The 20411-nt window shown below is 43.2% G+C and overlaps 1 pseudogene; it reads right to left on the bottom strand.

The window, feature by feature from the left end:
• Positions 1-13359: 13359 nt before the first annotated feature.
• LOC111820371 (40S ribosomal protein S21 pseudogene) lies at positions 13360-13599 on the bottom strand (annotated as a pseudogene).
• Positions 13600-20411: the final 6812 nt, after the last annotated feature.

Genomic DNA, 20411 nt, shown 5'->3' with positions numbered 1-20411 from the left:
AATACAGAGTCACTGTACCAAAAATAACTGGTTAGTGTTCAACCATTTCAGGAGGTAGCATATGATCAAGAACCAATGGTATTAGAGGAAGAAGTCCAAGCTGCACTGAAGGCATTGGCCAAAAACAAGGCTCCAGAAATTGACAGAATACCAACTGAGATGTTTCAACAAACGGATGCAGCACTGGAGGGGCTCGCTTGTCTATGCCAAGAAATTTGGAAGACAGCTATCTGGCCAATCGACTGGAAGAGATCTATATTTGTGCCCATTCCAAAGAAAGGTGATCCAACAGAATGTGGAAATTATCAAACAATATCATTAATATCACACGCAAGTAAAATTTTGCTGAAGATCATTCAAAAGTGGTTGCAGCAGTACATCAACAGGGAAGTGCCAGAAATTCAAGCCAGGTTCAGAAGAGGACATGGAACAGGCGATGTCATTGCTGATGTCAGACAGATCTTGGTTGAAAGCAGAGAATACTAGAAAGATGTTTACTGTGTTTTATTGACTATGCAAAGGCATTCGACTATGTGGATCATAACAAATTATGGATAACATTTCAAACAATGGGAATTCCAGAACACTTACTTAATTAACTGCGCTCAAAAGAAACTTGTACGTAGACCAAGAGGCAGTCATTCAAACAGAACAAGGGGATGCCGCGTGGTTTAAAATCAGGAAAGGTGTGTGTCAGGGTTGTATCCTTTCACCATACTTATTCAATCTGTATGCTGAGCAGATAATCCCAGAAACTGGACTATATGAAGAAGAACTCGGCATCAGGATTGGAGGAAGAGTCATTAACCACCTTCGATATGCAGATGACACAACTTTGCTTACTGAAAGTGAAAAGGACTTGAATCACTTACTGATGAAGATCAAAGACCACAGCCTTCAGTGTGGATTACACTTCAACATAAAGAAAACAAAAATCCTCACAACTGGACCAAAAAGCAACATCATGATAAACAGAGGAAAGTTTGAAGTTGTCAAGGATTTCATTTTACTTGGATCCACTATCAATGCCCCTGGAAACAGAAGTCAAGAAATCGAACGATGCATTGCATTGGGCAAATCTGCTACCAAAGATTTCTTTAAAGTGTTAAATAGCAAAGATGTCACTTTGAGGACTAAGGTGCACCTGACCCAAGCCATGGTACATTTTCAATCACCTCATATGCATATGAAAGCTTGACAATGAATAAGGGAGACAGAAGAAGAATTGATGCCTTTGAATTATGGTGTTGGTGAAGAATATTGAATATGTCATGCACTGCCAGAAGAATGAATAAATCTGTCTTCGAAGAAGTACAGCCAGAGTGCTCCTTAGAAGCGAAGATTGCAAGAAACTTCATCTCATGTACTTTGAACATGTCATCAGGAGGGATCGGTCCCTGGAGAAGGACGTCATGCTTGGTAAAGTAAAGGGTCAGCGAAAGAAAGGAAGACCTTCAATGAGATGGATTAACAAAGTGGCTGCAACAATGGGCTCAAGCATAGTAATGATTGCGAGGATGATGCAGGACCGGGCAGTGTTTCTTTCTGTTGTACACAGGGTCACTATGAGTCAGAACTGACTTGACAGCACCTAACAACAACCACGATAATAAACTTTGGTCTCAGTGCATTTGCCTGTTCTAGATATTTCATGTAAGTAGGATCATACAATATTTGTCATTTTGTGTGTCTTATTTCACTCAGCATAATGTTTTCCAGGTTCACCTATACGGTGGCATGTATCAGAAGTTCATTTCTCTTTATAGTTGAATAATATTCCATTTTACGTGTATATCACATTTTGTTTTTTCCATTCATCTGTTGATAGACACTTCGGTTGTTTCCATTGTTCGGTATTGTGAATAGTGCTGCAATAAACATTTTCATACAAGTATCTCTTTGAGTCCCCGTTACCAAAGTCTTCTGGGTATATACCTAGGAGTGGAATTGCTGAGTTATAAAATACTGTAGGAGCCCTGGTGGCACAGTGGTTAAGAGCTTGGCTGCTAACCAAAAGGCGGGCAGTTCGAATCTACTAGCCGCTCCGTGGAAACATTATGGGGCAGTTCTACTCTGTCCTATAGGGTCGCTATGAGTCCGAATTGACTGGACAGCAACAACAATGGGGGTTTTAAGGTACTGTAATTCTATGTTTAACTTTTTGAGGAACTACCAGACTGTTTTCCACAACAGCTGTGCCATTTTACATTCCCACCAGCAATGGATGAGGGTTCCAATTTCTCCACATTCTCACTAACACTTGTTATTTTCCTTTAAGGCTGCGCTTTTGACATACCCTTCTTTCCCTCCCAACCCACCCTCTGTGGTCTCCCAATTCAACTGACTCTTGTCCAGTCTCCTTCTTTTTTATTCCCACCCTATGTGCAGCGCCTTAGACCATACTCTGAGCCCCACTACATACTAGAGAATCCAAGTATCAAAATGGCACACAGATTTTCCTGGGCTTGATCACACTGCCCTGGAAAGAGCCTCCTTCAGCTAATGAGCCATGAGAACTGGACTCTCCAGCAGGTGGCCCCAGCCGGCCCCCTCATAATCCAAGGTCCCCTCCTAGAAAGACACATGCTACTTCCTCTTTCCTCCTCACCCCAGGGAGCAGGGGAGACAGAAAGGAGGGAGCAGTGGGCTTGGCCACAGCATTTTCCAAGAGGTGACTGGCCTGACATAGAACAAGTCACTTCCCTTTGGCCTTCCCTTTTGGCCTTGCCCAACTCGACCTTTAGTCTGAATCTACCCCAAGCTTCCCTCCATAGCTACCCACACACACCACCACACCCCCAATCCCTCACCACCCTCTGATAATCCTCCTGGCCTCTGAAGTGCACCCCTACCCTCCCACCTCTCTCCAGACTGTCTGGCTGGGGCCAGTCAGGGCCGGGTGACCCCCCTCTGAGCCACGCCTTCTTAATAACCCTCCGAAAGATGAAAGCTAACTAACAACCCCTGTTCTGCTTTAATGAGCTGACCCTGCTTTTTCCAGTCACAAGGGCAGGCTGAGGCCAAATTTTCCATCCGGGGAGAAAGGCGGGAGAGAGGGTAAGCTGGGGGAGAAGGGGTGGTCTGTCTGCCTTCTGTCTTTCGTCTGAATTAGCGAGCGCCTTAAAGCAAGAGCTGATGCAGCCTGCTTGTCAAAGCTGGGCCAGGCCCGGCTGGGGAACCTGGAGGAAGGAAAGGTGGAAAGAACACATTTCTTTGTAATGGGAAATAGATTTGAGAGGTGAAAAAATGAGAATTATAGAGGAAGAAACCCCAGAAATTCCAACAGAGCAGCTGGAGGCCCGCCCAGCGTGGCCTCCCAGGATGGTGCTGCCCACCGCCCCTCCCAGGTGCCACCTCCTCCTGCCACAGGGTTGCTTTGTGAAAAGAGCAACCACATGCGTATGCACAGCCCTTCCGTCTTTCCATGGATCCCGACAACAGCCCTGGAGGTAGGATTGACAGGTAGCACTACCGCACTTCCTTGAGAATCCTGAGACTCAGGGAAAGTGATTTACTTACAGTCAAAGCAGAAGGGAGGAGGAGGACCCTGGGATGTAACTGCACTGTTGGGATCACCTGGTCCCACCAACACACGAGGGGTTTGCATGTCTTTGCTTAAGCTGTACATCAGTACAGACTCTTTGCCTGTATTCAGATACAATGAAATAACTTTTTACTTTTTTTTTAACTGAGATGGGGGCTATTTTAAGGTAGACAAAGGTTACCTATTCATGTATCATGCATGCAAGCTGGATGGAGAATTACACAGTTACACAAACAACCCTACAACCGTGTAGGATCCCAGAGAAAATTCTTTTTTCGTTTTCCACCACTAGTGGAGAGAGCAACTTTTTTCCACTTTCAAAGGTGAGAAATCACCCCTCCCTCCAACAATAAAACCCTCCTGTTAGTTGGCAACCTGTATACAACAGAACAAAACAAGGCTCCAGAAATTGACAGAATACCAACTGAGACGTTTCAACAAACGGATGCAAGCACTGGGGGTGCTCGCTCGTCTATGCCAAGAAATTTGGAAGACAGCTATCTGGCCGATCGACTGGAAGACATCTATATTTGTACCCATTCCAAAGAAAGTGATCCAATAGAATGTGGAAATTATCAAACAATATCATTAATATCACATGCAAGTAAAATTTTGCTGAAGATCATTCAAAAGCGGTTGCAGCAGTACATCAACAGGGAAGTGCCAGAAATTCAAGCCAGGTTCAGAAGAGGACATGGAACAAGGAATGTGCCGTCTTCATGGTCGTTGGTGTGCTCAAGTCCATTGTTTTGGCCACTGTGTATTTTAAGTGACTTCCAACCTTGGGGACTCATCTTCCAGCACTATATCGGACAATCTTCTGTTGTGATCCATAGGGTTTTCATTGGCTAATTTTCAGAAGTAGATCACCAGGCCTTTCTTCCTAGTCTGTCTTAGTCTGGAAGCTCTGCTAAAACCTGTCCACCATGGGTGACCCTACTGGTATTTGAAATACCAGTGTCATAGCTTCCAGCATCACGGCAACACAAAAGCTGAGACAGGTAATGGAATTAAACCTTAAGGCTCTGATATTCTTTGCCATTATGGGAAGTATTGGCCCTGGTCTGGGAGCCAAGGAAATCAGGCAGATGAATAAATGAGAATTAGGATTTTCATCTCCAAGAAGTGCAATTTCTCCTCTTTCTTTCTTTCTTCTAGTCCCTTTGCATGGAACTTTCACGACATTGGCCGCAGGTGAGGGCCTACTGGGCTCCAGGCACTCTGCTGGGTGGGAGGGTTACAAACATCAGTAAGATTTCGCATTTGGCCTCTAAGTTCTAAGACAGATGCGGAAAGTGATCATATCCCTATAAAACGATCCATAAGAAGACAGAATTATGTACAGGCACTGTGAAAGCATGGAGGAGGGGCTCTTGGCTCAGGGAGTGGGGATGGGAGTTCAAGGAAGTTTTCCAGGAGAAAAAGAAACAAGAAAAGAACTGAGTTGGGCCTTCAAGGATGAGTAAGAGTGGGGGTGGGAGTGCTGCAATAGAGGTGGCATGGATGGGGATGGCACGGAGACATGAAATAGCAGGGAGGGAAATGAGGCTGGAGATTCAGGTGGGGTCAAGCTGAGAGGGCCTGTGCATCTGCTAGGGGCTTGGCTGGTAGGCAATGGTGGTTTTAAGACAAAGAATGGCACAGTCCCCTTTTACATGGGTGTTTCTGGCTGCAAGGTGGGCTGGCAGGCTGGAGGGAGAAGACAAACATCTGGAAAGGTCTGAGCAAGGGCACTGTCAGTAAGGGTAACAAGGAGAAGCAGGAGCGAGAAATATCTAGAAGGTTAATCAATAGGACCTTGAAAATTGGTGGATATGGACAGAAAGAGGAAAAACCCAGTTGTCATGGAGTCGATTCTAACTCATGGTGGCCCCATGTGTGTCAGAACAGAACTGTTCTCCATAGGGTTTTCAATGACTGTTTTTTTTTTCCCCTGGAAGTAGATTTCCAGGCCTTTCTTCCAAGGTGCCTCTGGGTAGACTAGAACCTCCAACCTTTTGGCTAGGAGCTGAGCATATTAATTGTTTGCACTACTCAGAGACTCTGGGAAAAAGGGAGGAGGAGGAAAGAAAGGGACAGAGAAGGGCCCAGGGCACCGCTGAGGTTACTCCAGATGTTGTTTTCTTGGTAGAAGAGATCTGGAAGCCACCCAGGGGAGGATGAGGCTGTTGGGGAGGCAGGAGAAGGGCGGGATCTTCTTCTTTTCTTAATGACCAAATAGAGCTGTTAGGTGACCCCTCACGATGAGGAGCTTCCCTTGATTGGTTCAAGAGTGGAGACTGTATCTCCAACTGCCTTCAAGCTCAGGCAACAATCTGCAGCCTCTTGAGGATTTAATTCAATTCGACAAATGGCTTATTGGACAGTTACTCCCCATAAGGGAAGGAAGGAGAGAAGAGATCTAACGGTTACTGTGTTCTTGAATTGTGTTAGCAGAGTGTTAAGTTCATATGCATGGAATCTCATCTCCGGTCACGTTCCCCTCAGTCCTGAGAGGTCAAGGAACTGGTCCAAGTCTAGGTGGTGAGATAGGGGCAGTGCCAGGAAGAAAACCCAGAGGTAGTTCTCTATCTCTGAGACACATTTTCCCTCGGTGAACCCAGGAGGATGCAAGTGACTGATGCTCCAACCGTTGTAAGAAAAAAGGGAATGCATTGCATTAGTCAACTAACAAGCACGTGAGTCAGCTGGATCCAGGCACAGCTAGATCCTGTCAGCTCTCCCTCGCACTTGCTCATAAACTAATAAATCCATCTCTATCTCACTTACGATAATCTTGGCTCATACATAAAGCAGCATAGCATAATTTTGGGGTAACTAGCTGGGTAACTTTAGACAAATTGCTTAAACTCTCAGTGGCCCCGTTTCCTCATCTGCAAAATGGATATAATAATAGTACCTACTTCTTAGAGTTCTTGTGAGGAGTAAACAAGGCAATCCTCGCAATGTACAGTTCTTGGAACAGGATCTGGCACAAAGTCACTACCCTAAAATGTTAGCTATTATGATTTCTCTCTTCGTCTTTTGAGGTAGGTCTCATTCTCTCCTGTTGCAGATAGCTTCTTCCATGTGGCCAAGTGAGATAGCCATAAGCAACTCCAATTTACAGCATCTTTACAGCTCTGGTCTCAAAGGAAGAAAGACGTTTCTCTGTGGGTACATGTTGCATACCTCAAAGCAGACTCTGATTGGTGCTGCCTATTTTATGTGGCCATCCCTGCAGCAGTCTCTGAGGTCAGGGGATGGAGTATTCTCACTGGCCAGCCTGCATCTTTTGCACAGCTTTGTGGCGGTGGAGAGGACTCACCATGATTAACAGCCGTACTTGGATCATATAGAGGTAGAAAAAGGAATCCTTAAAAGAAGGAATGCCACAAAGACAACATATGTCCACAGTTCTGTGATCATTACTGTTAGGAAGGAATGCAACAGGGAGGTGGGTAAGGGACAGGCTCCTCTCTATGAAAACTTTCATTCATGTAGAGAAGATGAGGCAAGGACACACATGACAATACTGGAAGGCCGTCTATGACAAATTGCACAAGAGAAGGACAACTAAGATTCTCTGTGCATTTTGAGAAAGAAGAGATCACATCTAGTGGGTGAATCAGTACAAGTTTTATGAAGGAGGCAGCATTTGAGCTGGACTCTGAAGTATGGGTAGGATATAGGCTCATGAGAATAGTTCATGTTTTTCTTAGTTAGCTAGTGCTGTTATAACAGAAAGGCCACAAGTGAATGGCTTTAACAAACAGTAACTTGCTTTCTCACAGTTTAGGAGGCTAGAAGTTCTAATTCAGGGCACCAGCTCCAGGAAGGCATTATCTCTCTGTTGGCTCTAGGGGAAGGTCCTCATCTCTTTTCAGCATCTGTAGGCCCAGCATTCCTCGGCTCTTTGGCGATCTTCATGTGGCTTGGCATCTCTCTTCCCCCATCTCTGCTTGCTCGCTTGCTTGTTTAATCTCTTTTATATCTCAAAAGAGTTTGATTTAAGACACACCCTACACTAATATTGTCTTATTAACATAACAGAGAAAACCCACTCCCAAATGGGATTATAACCACAAGTGTAGGGGTGAGGATTTACAACATATTTGAGGGGGACACAATTCAATCCATAACAATGTTGAATGGTCAACATGAACAATGGTAAAGTGCTGGGGGAGGGGGAACACCTAAATGGACAATATAGGATGTAAAAATTGTCATGCGAGAAAAGGCTGTAAAGTTGGGCTAGCAACAGCACAGAAAAAAGGTAGGCTGCGGTCACGAATTGTTAGATCAGGGGGCTAGAAGGAAAAGAGCTATACATAGATATTGAATTACCAAGACTGAAGCCAGGGTATGCATGGAAAAGGACTGTGAGTCAGATGCCGAGGTCATCTAGAAGGTTCTGGACATATGGGCATCATCAACTAGGATGGGGAGAAGCCAGGATGAGCAGATGGTCAGATGGCAAAGATTTTTAAAGAAGAGTCTTAATTCTTGATCCCCAATACCCTCCAGAAACATCTACAGGACTCCTGTGAACTCCAGTTAATCCTAGAAGAGTTGGCTTTCTAAAAGTAATTTTGTATCTGTAGTGGGTATGCAACCATTCATTCATACATTTAACATTTATTGGGCTTTGTGCTGGACTCTGAGGGCACAAAATGAATAAAACTTGGTCCTGCCCTCAAGAAGTTCACTGTCTGCTGCAAGCTAGCACTTTGTTCACATCTGCTGGTTACACACTGTATTGTATACTAATTATCTGTTACTTGGTTGACTCCCCACTGGACTGGGCATTCCAGTCAATAAGTGTTTATTGACTGATTAACTGTATCTCTACCTTTAGTCTCCACTTAGATTGAGAGACTTCAATGAAATAATTTAATTTCAAGTATGTACCGTTTTGCTGCAAAGTCTGGAAGCTGTGGCAGGGAGCCAGGAGGAAGCTGAGCCCTAGTCAAGAAAGAAGTAGCAGCTGCCATTGGAAAGTCCTGGTAAGGGGGTGGTTCTGTCAGAGGAAAAGTCAAATTTCATGTGGGGAGGAAAAGAGGAAGGATTATACAAAGTAAAATTCACAGTTGAGGAGAGTCCAAATAGCCCTGTGAACGTGGCTAATAGAGACGCTGATGTGGCGGGGGCAGGGAAAGGGTGTGTGGACCCTGGGCAGGGTGGGGGTGGGGGTGGATGACTGCTGGAACTGAGAATTCAGAGCTGGTGACCAGAAGGAGGGGTTTGTGCTTAAGGTAAATGATAGGAATGCAGGAGACTGCAGGTTAGAAGCTGGTGATAGGGAGCTGGGATGGAAAAGGGCTTTAGTATAGCAGCTGTTGGGGGAATAAAGATGGCCAAGAGTTCTTTGACACTCTGTTCGTCAAGAGGTGGGAGATATTGTCTCTAACCTTGAATATAGGCTGGCCTGTAACTGCTTTGGCCAAGACAGTACAGCAGAAGTGATGCTATGCCAGTTCCAGATCTGGCCTTCAAGAGGCCTGGAAGCTTCCTCTTTAGTCTCCTAGAGCTTCTGAACAGGCCTGTCTCCAATGCTGATCACCAGTAGTCCTAACTCAGTCCTTTCAACTTTGAGGTTCTGGTCTCTCAGGGCTGAGCCTAGATAGGTTACCATAGACCCTAGTATTGGGGTACTCATTCTTCTACCCTTCTTGCTTTCCCAGAGCTGCTGGCCTTTTCAGCTCAGGGAGTTTTTACTTCTAAAACATCACCCAGTAGTGATTTTTTTTTTTTTTTTTTTTTTTTTTTTGCATCCTGATTGGGAATGCATCCAGTCCTGCATTTTCCCCTGGTGTTCCATTTGAATTTTCTTAGGGTTGCCTGAGTCCACATGATTTTCCTCCGCTACCATCTTAGCCACCCCTCGAGCAGGTATCTCCAGGTAGGCAGTGGCAGGGTCCTCTGGATCAGTCCTGGTGCCCATATTTCTAAGATGACAATGGGTTACGGGTGTACACTATATTTTTTGTCCTCCAATCTGGCTGTCCTTGAATGATACATCCCTTGAATTCTGTTTGTTGTCCCGATTAATACTGCAGACCTTTAATCTTTCCTCAGCCATTGCCTTCCCTTTCCCTCTTGGCTCGTATTCTGGCTCTTCCCAAGACTCCCCTATTATAGACTGAATTGCATCCCCAAAGAATATGTGTTATAAACCCTACCCGCATTCAGCAGATGTAATCCCATTTGTTATGTTAATGAGACAATATCAATATAGGTTATTTCTTAAGGCAATCACTTTTGTAATATAAGAGATCAGATTAGGCACAGGAGAAAGCAAGCAAGAACGGGGAAAGATTGATGGCACATGGATATCTCCAAGGAATGCCTAGAAGAAGCTGAGGCAAGGATTTTCCCTCAGAGCAGACAGAGAGCCTTTCTGTAGAGCCCGGACCCTGAGTTTGGACTTCTAGCCTCCCATGCCACTGGTGTTTCAAATACCTGCAGGGTCGCCCTTGGTGGACGGGTTTCAGCAGAGCTTCCAGACTAAGACAGACTAGGAAGAAGGACCTGGCTATCTACTTCTGAAAAAATTGGCCAGTGAAAACTTTATGGATGGCAGCAGAACATTGTCTGACATAGTGCCAGAAGATGAGCCGCTCAGGTTGGAAGGCACTCAAAATACGACTGGGGAAGAGCTGCTTCCTCAAAGTAGAGTCGACTTTAATGACATGGATGGAGTCAAGCCTTCAAGACCCTCATTTGCTGATGTGGCACAACTCAAAATGAGAAGAAATGGCTGCAAACATCCATTAATAATTGGAATGTGGAATGTACAAAGTATGAAGCTAGGAAAACTGGAAGTTGTAAAAAATGGAATAGAACACTTGAAGATCGCATGATAGAACTTTGCAAGAACAATGACTTATTCATTGCAAATACCTATTTTCAACAACATAAACGGCAACTATACACATGACCCTCACCAGATGGAATACACAGGAATCAAATCGACTACATCTGTGGAAAGAAAGGATGGAGAAGCTCAGTATCATCAGTCAGAACAAGGCCAGGGGCCGACTACAGAACAGATCATCAACTGCTCATATGCAAGTTCAAGTTGAAGTTGAATAAAATTAAAACAAGTCTACAAGAACCAAAGAACGACCTTGAGTATATCCCACCCAAATTTAGAGACCATCTCAAGAACGGATTTGAAACCTTGAACACTAATGACTGAATACCAAACAAGTTGTGGGATGACATCATACATGAAGAAAGCAAGAGGTAATTAAAGGGGCAGGAAAAAAAGAAAAGGCCAAAATGGATGTCAGAAGAAACCCTGAAACTTGCTTTTCAATGTAGAGTAGCTAAAGAGAATGGAAGAAATGATGAAGTAAAAGAACTGAACAGAAGATTTCAAAGGGCAGCTTGAGAAGACAAAGTAAAGTATTATAATGAAATGTGCAAAGACCTGGAGTTAGAAAACCAAAAGGGAAGAGCACGCTCAGCATTTCTTAAGCTGAAAGAAATGAAGAAAAAATTCAAGCCTCAAGTTACAATATTGAAGGATTCAATATTGCAAAAATATTGAATGACTCAGGAAGAATAAAAAGAAGATGGAAGGAATACAGAATCACTGTACCAAAAACAATTGGTCAATGTTCAACCATATTGGGAGGTAGCATATGATCAAGAGCCAATGATATTGAAGGAAGAAGTCCAAGCTACACTGGAGGCATTGGTGAAAAACAAGGCTCCAGGAATTGACAGAATACCACTTGAGATGTTTCAACAAATGGATGCAATGCTGGAAACACTGACTCATCTATGCCAAGAAATTTGGAAGATAGCTTCTTGGCCAGCTCAATGGGAGGTCCATATCTGTGCCCATTCCAAAGAAAGATGATCCAACAGAACGCAGAAATTATGGAGCAATGTCATTAAGATCTCATGCAAGTAAAATTTTGCTGAAGATAATTCAAAAACGGTTCCAGCAGTACATTGATAGGGAACTGCCAGAAATTCAAGCTGGATTCAGAAGAGGACTCAGAATGAGGGATATCATTGCTGATATCAGATGAATCTGATTTTATTTACCTGTGTTTTATTGACTATGCAAAGGCATTCAACTGTGTGGGTCATAACAAATTATGGGTAACATTGCAAAGAGTGGGAATTCCAGAACACTTAATTATGCTCATGAAGAACCTGTAAAAAGACAAAGAGGCAATTGCTCGAACAGAACAAGGGGATATTGCATGGTTTAAAATCAGGAAAGGCGTGTGTCAGGGTTGTATCATTTCACCATACTTATTCAATAAGCAAATCTGATAAGCTGAACTATATGAAGAAGAACACGGCATCAGGATTGGAGGAAGACTCATTAACAATCTTCTATATGCAGATGACACAACCTTGCTTGCTGAAAGCGAAGAGGACTTGGAGCACTTACTGATGAAGATCAAAGACTACAGCCTTCAGTATGGACTACACCTCAACATAAAGAAAACAAAAATCCTCACAACTGGACTAAAAAGCAACATCATGATAAATGGAGAAAAAACTAAAGTTGTCAAGGACTTCATTTTACTTGGATTCACAGTCAACGTCCATGGTAGCAGCAGTCAAGAAATCAAAAGACCTATTGCTGCAAAAGATCTCTTTAAAGTGTTAAAAAGCAATGATGTCACTTTGAGGACTAAGGTGCACCTGACCCAAGCCATGGTATTTTCAATCACCTGATATGCCTGGGAAAGCTGGACAATGAATAAGGAAAACAGGAGAATTGATGCCTTTGAATTGTGGTGTTGGTGAAGAATATTGAATATACCATGGACTGCCAGAAGAATGAACAGATCTGTCTTGGAAGAGTACAGCCAGAATGCTCCTTAGAAGTGAAGACGGCAAGACTTCATCCCAAGTACTTTGAACATGTTATCAGCAGGGACCAGTCCCTGGAGAAGGACATCATGCTTGGTAAAGTAGAGGAGTCAATGAGAAAGAGGAAGATCCTCCACAAGATGGATTGACACGGTGGCTGCAACAACGAGTTCAAACATAGCAGTAATTGGGAAGATGCCACAGGACCGGGCAGTGTTTTGTTCTGTTGTGCATAGGATCACTAAAAGTCAGAACTGACTTGACGACACCTAACAACAACAACAGCCTCCTAAACTGTGAGAAAATAAGTTTCTGTTTGTTAAAGCCATCTGCTTGTGGTATTTTTGTTACAGCAGCACTAAGAAACTACAACAAGCCCTAATCCCTCTGCAGGAACCTGTGTCATTAGGGGCAAGCATTCTAGGAACAGGTAAAGCCAAACTGCAGGGGGTCATGGGAAGATAAAAACCCATTGAAACTCACTGTAGTCAAGTCAACTCCGACTCATAGTGACCCTATAGGACAGAGTTGAACTGCCCCATAGGGTTTCCAAGGAGCAGCTGGTGGATTCAAACTGTCGACCTTTTGGTTAGCAGTCATAGGTCTTAACCAGTGTGTCACCAGGGCTCCAATGGAAAGATAGAGGAGACTAAAGGGGAAGAATGGTGTCTCACCCTGCTGTGTGCCCAGCTCCATTTACACTCACTCCACCTTCTCCTGGAAGACTAGTCTGACCCAGCATTTTCTCAAATGGAGGATGGGCGGGTGACATTCACTTATCATTTGCCTAAATCCGGTTTGGGAGTAATAAGCCACTAAACCCCTCCCATTGAACATATCAAAAAATTGAGACTCTGAGGAGAAATTTACTGTGTCCAAGTTTATAAAATTAGTTATATGTCACTCAGATATCCTAACTTCCAATCCAGCTCACTTTTTTTCCTTTGAGTCTTACTGTTTATTTAGATAAATATTCCGTATCCATGAGTCTCTCAGAAGTTCTTTGAGACAATGCCATTGGCCTTGGCCACTTGGAGAATACAACCATCTGACTCACCTATCTTGCAAATGGCCTTGCAGATAGCATAGATTTAAAACTGGCTGTTGAACGCACCTGTGACTTTGTCAGCCTCAGCCATGTCCATCTGGATGGACACATGGTCCTTGGTGCTGATGATGAAGTTGCTGGTGGAGCATTTCTGCAGCATGTATATGTCCACGAAGTTCTGCATAGTGAGGCCACACTTGAGGTCACCACACCAATGGCGAGCAGAGAAACAAAGCCCAATTCACTTTTAATTGTTCTATTTTTCCATGTCTGAAAAGATCATGCATCATGTCTATGGAAGGCTTGTGGTAATATTTAGGTTAAATTGTTTACAGAATGCAGGTCCCGAGCTCAATCCTGCAATACTGAGAGGAATGAAACACAGTTAATCTTGCTCTCAGGAAATTTACATTCCAGTGAGAACCAAAAACCACAAAACCCACTGCCATTGAGTCGATTCCAACTCATATTGACCCTCTAGGACAGAGTAAACTGCCACATAGAGTTCCCAAGGCTGAAACCTTTACGTGAGCAGACTGTCACATCTTTCTCCTGAGGAACGGCTACTGGGTTCGAACAACTGACCTTTCGGTTAGCAGCTGAGTGCTTAACCACTGTACCACCAGGGCTCCTTTCTAGTGAGAAAGGAGATGTTAATTCAGTCTATTAAAAAATATATATGAACCATGCATAAGATGTACCTGTGAAGAATATGAAAGTGAGTGAACATGGTCTCTGCCCTCAAGGGCTTATAATCTAGGGGAAGAGAGAAGACAGTACAAGTGAAGATAGAACTAACACTTAAAAGGCAGAACAGTCTCCCCTTCCTCCTTGACCATCCGCCACCCTCATGTTCTAAAGAAGAAAGCCTAACACTCCAGTGCTGGCTCTTTTTCTCCTTAAAATGCTAAAAGGAGATGAATGCAGTTGGGGCTTGTGTCTAAATCTGACTTCTCCCTTCTGCGGCTCTGTGTGTAATGAGACTCAAAAGAAATTTATGACAGTAATCACTGCCGATTCCAGAGCATTATGGTGACTGATAACCGTGCTACCTGGAGCTTGTCTTTCTGGTTTTCTCTTTCACTAAAAAGTAATAGTGCAGAGCGGTAGAGGCACAGCTTGGCCTGTTACCAACCCTGAAGTGGCATGTGCAGGGGAGGGGCACAAATAAATAGTCAACTGAGATGGTTGATAGGGAAAATTCCAAATCTGTTCTTTTAGGTAGGTTGTTTCATCCCTGACCTTCCGAATGCCTCTGATATACCCTGTCCAGGCAAAAATATCCCCTGCTGAGACAGGGAAAGAGTGATAAATGATGGCTGAACATTATAATAGTGGTACATCAGAAAGAGGCTGTTCTATGCCAACCTTGAGGACAGGCCAAGAGGACATATTGTCGAGTTACCACAAAATGGATTGAGGAAAGCTTAAGAAAGACCCTAGTTCAGCTAACTAGAAGCAGTTCAGGGTGTAATTTATTTTCTGAGGAAACATTCAGGATATCTGCTTCTCTTTTCGATGAAGGAAGGACATTCCTACTGTCATGGATTGAATTATATCCCCCAAAAATATCTGTCAACTTGGCTGGGTCATGATTCCCAGTATTGTATGATTGTCTATCATTTTGTAATCTGATGTGATTTCCCTATGTTTTGTAAATCCTATCACTATGATGTAGTAAAATAGATTAGCGGCAGTTATATTGATGAAATCTACAAGATTAGATAATGTCTTAAGCCAATTTCTTTCGAGATATAAAAGAGAGAAGCAAGCAGAGAGACATGGGGACCTCATACTACCAAGAAAGCAGTGCCAGGAGCAGAGTGTGTCCTTTGGACCTGAGTTTCCTGGGCTGAGATGCTCCCAGAAAAAGGGAAGACTGATGACAAGGACCTTCCTCCAGAGCTGACAGGAAAGTCTTTGCCTGGAGCTGACACCTTGAATTTGGACTTGTAACCTACTAGACTGTGAGAGAATAAATTTCTCTTTGTTGAAGCTATCCACTTGTGGTATTTCTGTTAGACCAGCACTAGATAACTAAGACACCTACCCAAGATGGAGAATGGGTTCAATAGTTTTTGCTTTGGAACTTTTCAGGAAACTCAGGATAATAAGGAAGTAGGGGAGGTGGATCAGAACTTCAGATTCCAATGTGTCTCTGATCATCCTGATCTTGAGATCAGTGATTCAACAAATAGGGGCAGTGAAGAAACTTGTAGAGGTCTCCTCACCCCCTCCAGAGCTCTAGTGTAAGGCTGGAATTAAGAGATATAGTGGGTTGAATAGAGTACCCCCAGAATTCATGTGCACTCAGGAATAAGTTTATCTTATTTGGAAATAGGGGTTTTTTAGATGTAATTAATTAAGGATCTCAAAATGAAATCATCCTTGATTTAGGATGTTCCCTAAATCCAATGAGAGTGTCCTTGTAAGAAGAGGAGAGACACATCAAGAAACACACTGAGGGAAGGTCATGTGAAGATAGAGGCAGAAATTGGAGTGATGTGCCTGCAAGCCAAGAAATGCCAACAACTGGCGGCAACCACCAGAAACTAGGAGAGAGTCAAGGAACAGATTCTTCCTCAGAGCTCCCAAAAGGAACCAACTGCCTGCCACCCTCATGTTCTGAAGAAGAAAGCTTAAATACCTTTCTTTCAGACTTCTGGTCTCCAGAACTGTTAGAATAAATTTCTGTTTTTTTAAGCCTCTAAGTCTGTGGTAATCTGTTAGAGCAATCACAGGAAACTAACACAAAGGAGCTGGGCAGAAAGGTTCAGAGTTATCCAGTCTCCTCAGCCCCAAGTGCCCTACTAGTATCTTCTAGTTTAATGGCCCAAACTGCAGTGTCCCCAGCACCTCCCAGTAGAGCCTCTTGAGAAGTTAGAGATTCCATTCCATAATCCCCTCAAATCTTTGCTTCTCAAAACCACCAGGCACACACAACCCCAACTTGAACAGTCCTCTTCACCCACTCAGTGTGGACTTCAGGCCAAGCCAAAGAATTGCCTCCTCCTTTCTCTAGTGCCACATCTGCTCACATCTCTGGCCTCAGCTTGCTTGGTCCCTTTCCCAAATGGCCTCCTGAGATGCTCAGTGTAAGAGATAGGGCCATACAATGACTGTCCACCAAGAGTCCCTCACTTGCCTGAGATCCTAGCAGCCCATTTCTCAACCAGAAATGCCAATCACAGAAAACACCCAGTGATTTCTCTAGCCTGGGGGAAGCAAGAAAGAGCTAGGTGTGAGGTTAAGAGAGGTCAAATCAATGGAACAAATATCAGTCAGCATAATGTCATTAATGTAATGGACCAATGTGACGTCTTGTGGAAGGGAAAGATGATCAAAATCCTGATGGACTAAATTATGACATAGAGCTAGTGAGTTGATATACCCCTGAAGTAGCACAGTGAAGGTGCCTTGCTGGCCTTGCAAGCTGAAGGCAAAGTGCTTCTGGTGTTCCTTCAAAACCAGAATCAAGAAAAAGGCATTGGCCAGATCAATAGTTGCATACCAGGTACCAGGAGATGTATTAATTTGCTCAAGCAATGTAACCACATGTGGAACATCAGCTGCAATTGGAGTCACCACCTAGTTAAGTTTTCAATAATCCACTGTCATTCTCCAAGATTCATCTGTTTTTTGCACAGGCCAAATAGGTGAGTTGAATGGGGATGTGGTGGGAATCACCACTCCTGCATCCTTCAAGTCCTTGATGGTGGCAGTAATCTCAGCAATTCCTCCAGGAATGCGGTCTTGGTTTTGGTTTATTATTTTTCTAGATAGGAGCAGTTCTAATGGCTTCCACTTGGCTTTTCCTACCATAACAGCCCTTACTCCACTTGTCAGGAATCCAGCGTGGGGGTTTTGCCAGTTTCTGAGCATATCTATGCATTTTGGAATTGGGGAAATCACTATAGAATGGGTTTGGGGACCCACTGGATCCACTGTGAGATGAACATGAGCTAAGAATCCATTAGTAACCTGACCTCCATACTGTCCCCACTCTAACTGCTGGGTCACAGTGACTTTTTCAGTCTTCTGGAATTATTATCAGTTCAGAGCCAGAATGTGGTAATCCCCAAAAAGTCTCATTATTTCCATTTCCCCAGTGAACAGTCACTCTTGTAAAAGGCTGTAGATCCCTTTGGGGAAGACTGGGAGAAAGATTAGCAGTATAAAATTTTGGCAGTATCGTGGAGTCTTTCCTCAAGGGGATCCAGCCTCCCCTTCATTCAAAAGGTTGTGGGTCTGTAAACTTGCTCAATTCTGGAAATTGATGGAGGGGCTGTGACTGTCTATGCTGGCAATTCAAGTTAGACTGCCATTCACTTGACCTAGAATTCTTCGGCTTGTACAGATCAAGTAAATATTTAGTATATTTCCTATCTATTTCACTTCTAGGGACACCATGACTAAGGAGCCAACACTATAAATCCATACAAGTCAGATTATTCTGATTACTGCTTTGACTCTGCTGTCCATTACAATAACCACGCCCACCTTGTCTTTGTCAATTGAGTGCCACCACTGGCCCCTACCACCATGGGGTCCAATCAGCCCCATTGTACTTAGGTGTCTTAATTCAGTTAGGGCAGTTCCCACTGTCAAATATGACTTACATAAAATAGCAGTCATAACAGTCTTCAAGGATGCTGGGGCTCCCTTCACAAATTTGTTCCTCATCATTGTGGTAAAGAGTGTGTCCTCTGGGGACTCTATGTGTGGGTCTGTGAGTCTAACCTGACAAATCCACTCTAACACATCAATTTCCCTAGCCCTTTGTTACAGTATACCAAGGCAGGGCTGGTATTTCAACTTGATTTAGTTAGGCTACCGTGTAATCCATGCTTCAAAGACCCAATCAAATGAACTATTAGATTCTTTCCTAACCACTCAAGCTGAAACACTGAATGAAGAGTCTGTGCTTAGTGGGCGCATATCAATAAACTCAGACTGCTCCAACTTTATGTTCCTTACACCATTATCCCACATCCTTAATAGCCATCCCCACACATATTTGCCAGGTTTCTATTTGTACCTACTAGAAAAGTCTAGTAGTTCTTTTAGAGTGTAGCATACCCCCTTCTGGGTCACTCTTTGTGCTTCACCTTTTGGGGCTCACTAGGACTTAAGTCTAGTTATAAGTCTTGAAGCGAATATGAGTGGTGGGGATGTGTTCTGAGAACATTCAGCAATGTTTTGTAAGGCACCCATCTCAGGCAATACCCCAGGCAATGACTCAGACACCTCCCCAGGCAATGACTCAGACAAAGGCTGTTCAGACACAACTGGGTTAATCGCATCAGATGAGGGTGGAGAGGCTAATGGTTTTACTGGGGAGGGTGGCTTAGTAGATGAAGATGAAGTAATCTCTTCATATGGTAGTAAGAGAGTTGTTTATGTTGACAGGAGTGATTCAACGGAATTTAGGGGCTCGGTGTCCCCAGCTTCCTGGTTATCTGTCCATAAGTCCCCACCCCAAGTTTCAGAATCCTATTTCTTCCCAATCAATGCCTTCACTTTAACTTCAGACACCATTCAATGTTGGGAATTCAACTGGCTTTATAATTCAGCTACTCTAACAATAAGACTCTGGGTTTGATTTTTTGGCGATATCAGCTCTGTTACTACAAGAAATAATGCTTTCTCTATTGAAGAAGAAGAAAGTAGGAGAACTCTCACTACCTGACCTCAGAACCGACTATACAGCTACAGTAGTCAAAACAGCCTGGTACTGGTACAACGACAGATACATCGACCAATGGAATAGAATTGAGAACTCAGATATAAATCCATCCATTTATGGTCACCTGATTTTCAACAAGGGCCCAAAGTCCATCAGATGGGGAAAAGGCAGTCTTTTTAACAAATGGTGCTGGCAAAACTGGATGTCCATCTGCAAAAACATGAAACAGGACCCATACCTCACACCATATACAAAAACTAATTCAAAATGTATCAAAGACCTAAATATAAAGCCAAAAACTATAAAGTTCATAGAAGAAAAAATAGGATCAACGCTAGAGGCCGTAATACACAGCATTAGCAGGATACAAACCATAACCAACAACACAGTAACTCCAGAAGATAAGCTAGATAAATGGGATCTTCTAAAAATCAAACACTTATGCTCATCAAAAGACTTCACCAAAAGAGTAAAAAGAGAACCTACAGACTAGGAAAAAAGTTTTGGCCGTAACAAATCAGACAAAGATCTAATCTCTAAAATCTACAAGAAAATCCAACACCTCTACAACAAAAAGACAAATAATCAAATTAAAAAATGGGCAAAGGAAATGAACAGACACTTCACCAAAGAAGACATTCAAGCGGCCAACAGACACATGAGGAAATGCTCGCAATCACTAGCCATTAGAGAAACGCAAATCAAAATCACAATGAGATACCATCACACCTGGCATTACTGGCATGAATCAAAAAACTGGAAATAACAAATGTTGGAGAGCCTGTGAGGAGACCGGATCTCTTATGCACTGCTGGTAGGAATGCAAAATGATACAACCAATATGGCACTTCCTTAGAAAGCTAGATATAGAGATAGTATACAATACAGCTATCCCACTTCTAGAAATATATCCTAGAGAAATAAGAGCCATCACACATATGCACACCCATGTTCATTGCAGCATTGTTCACAATAGCAAAAAGATGGAAACAACCTAGATGCCCATCAACAGATGAATGGATAAACAAACTATGGTACATATACACGTAATGGAGTATTATGCAAAGATAAAGAACAATGATGAATCTGTGAAGCATCTCATAACATGGATGAAACTGGAGGACATTATGCTGAGTGAAATAAGTCAATCACAAAAGGACAAATATTGTATGAGACCACTACTGTAAAAACTCGTGACAAGGTTTACACACAAAAAGAAACAATCTTTGATGGTTACAAGGGAGGGGAGGGGTAGGGGGAGAATACTAAACAGACAATAGATAAGTGATAACTTTGGTGAAGGGTAAGAC

Source organism: Trichechus manatus, unplaced genomic scaffold (assembly GCF_000243295.1).
Source record: "Trichechus manatus latirostris isolate Lorelei unplaced genomic scaffold, TriManLat1.0 scaffold00035, whole genome shotgun sequence".
NCBI lineage: Eukaryota > Metazoa > Chordata > Mammalia > Sirenia > Trichechidae > Trichechus > Trichechus manatus.
This window is presented reverse-complemented; position numbering and strand designations above follow the sequence as displayed.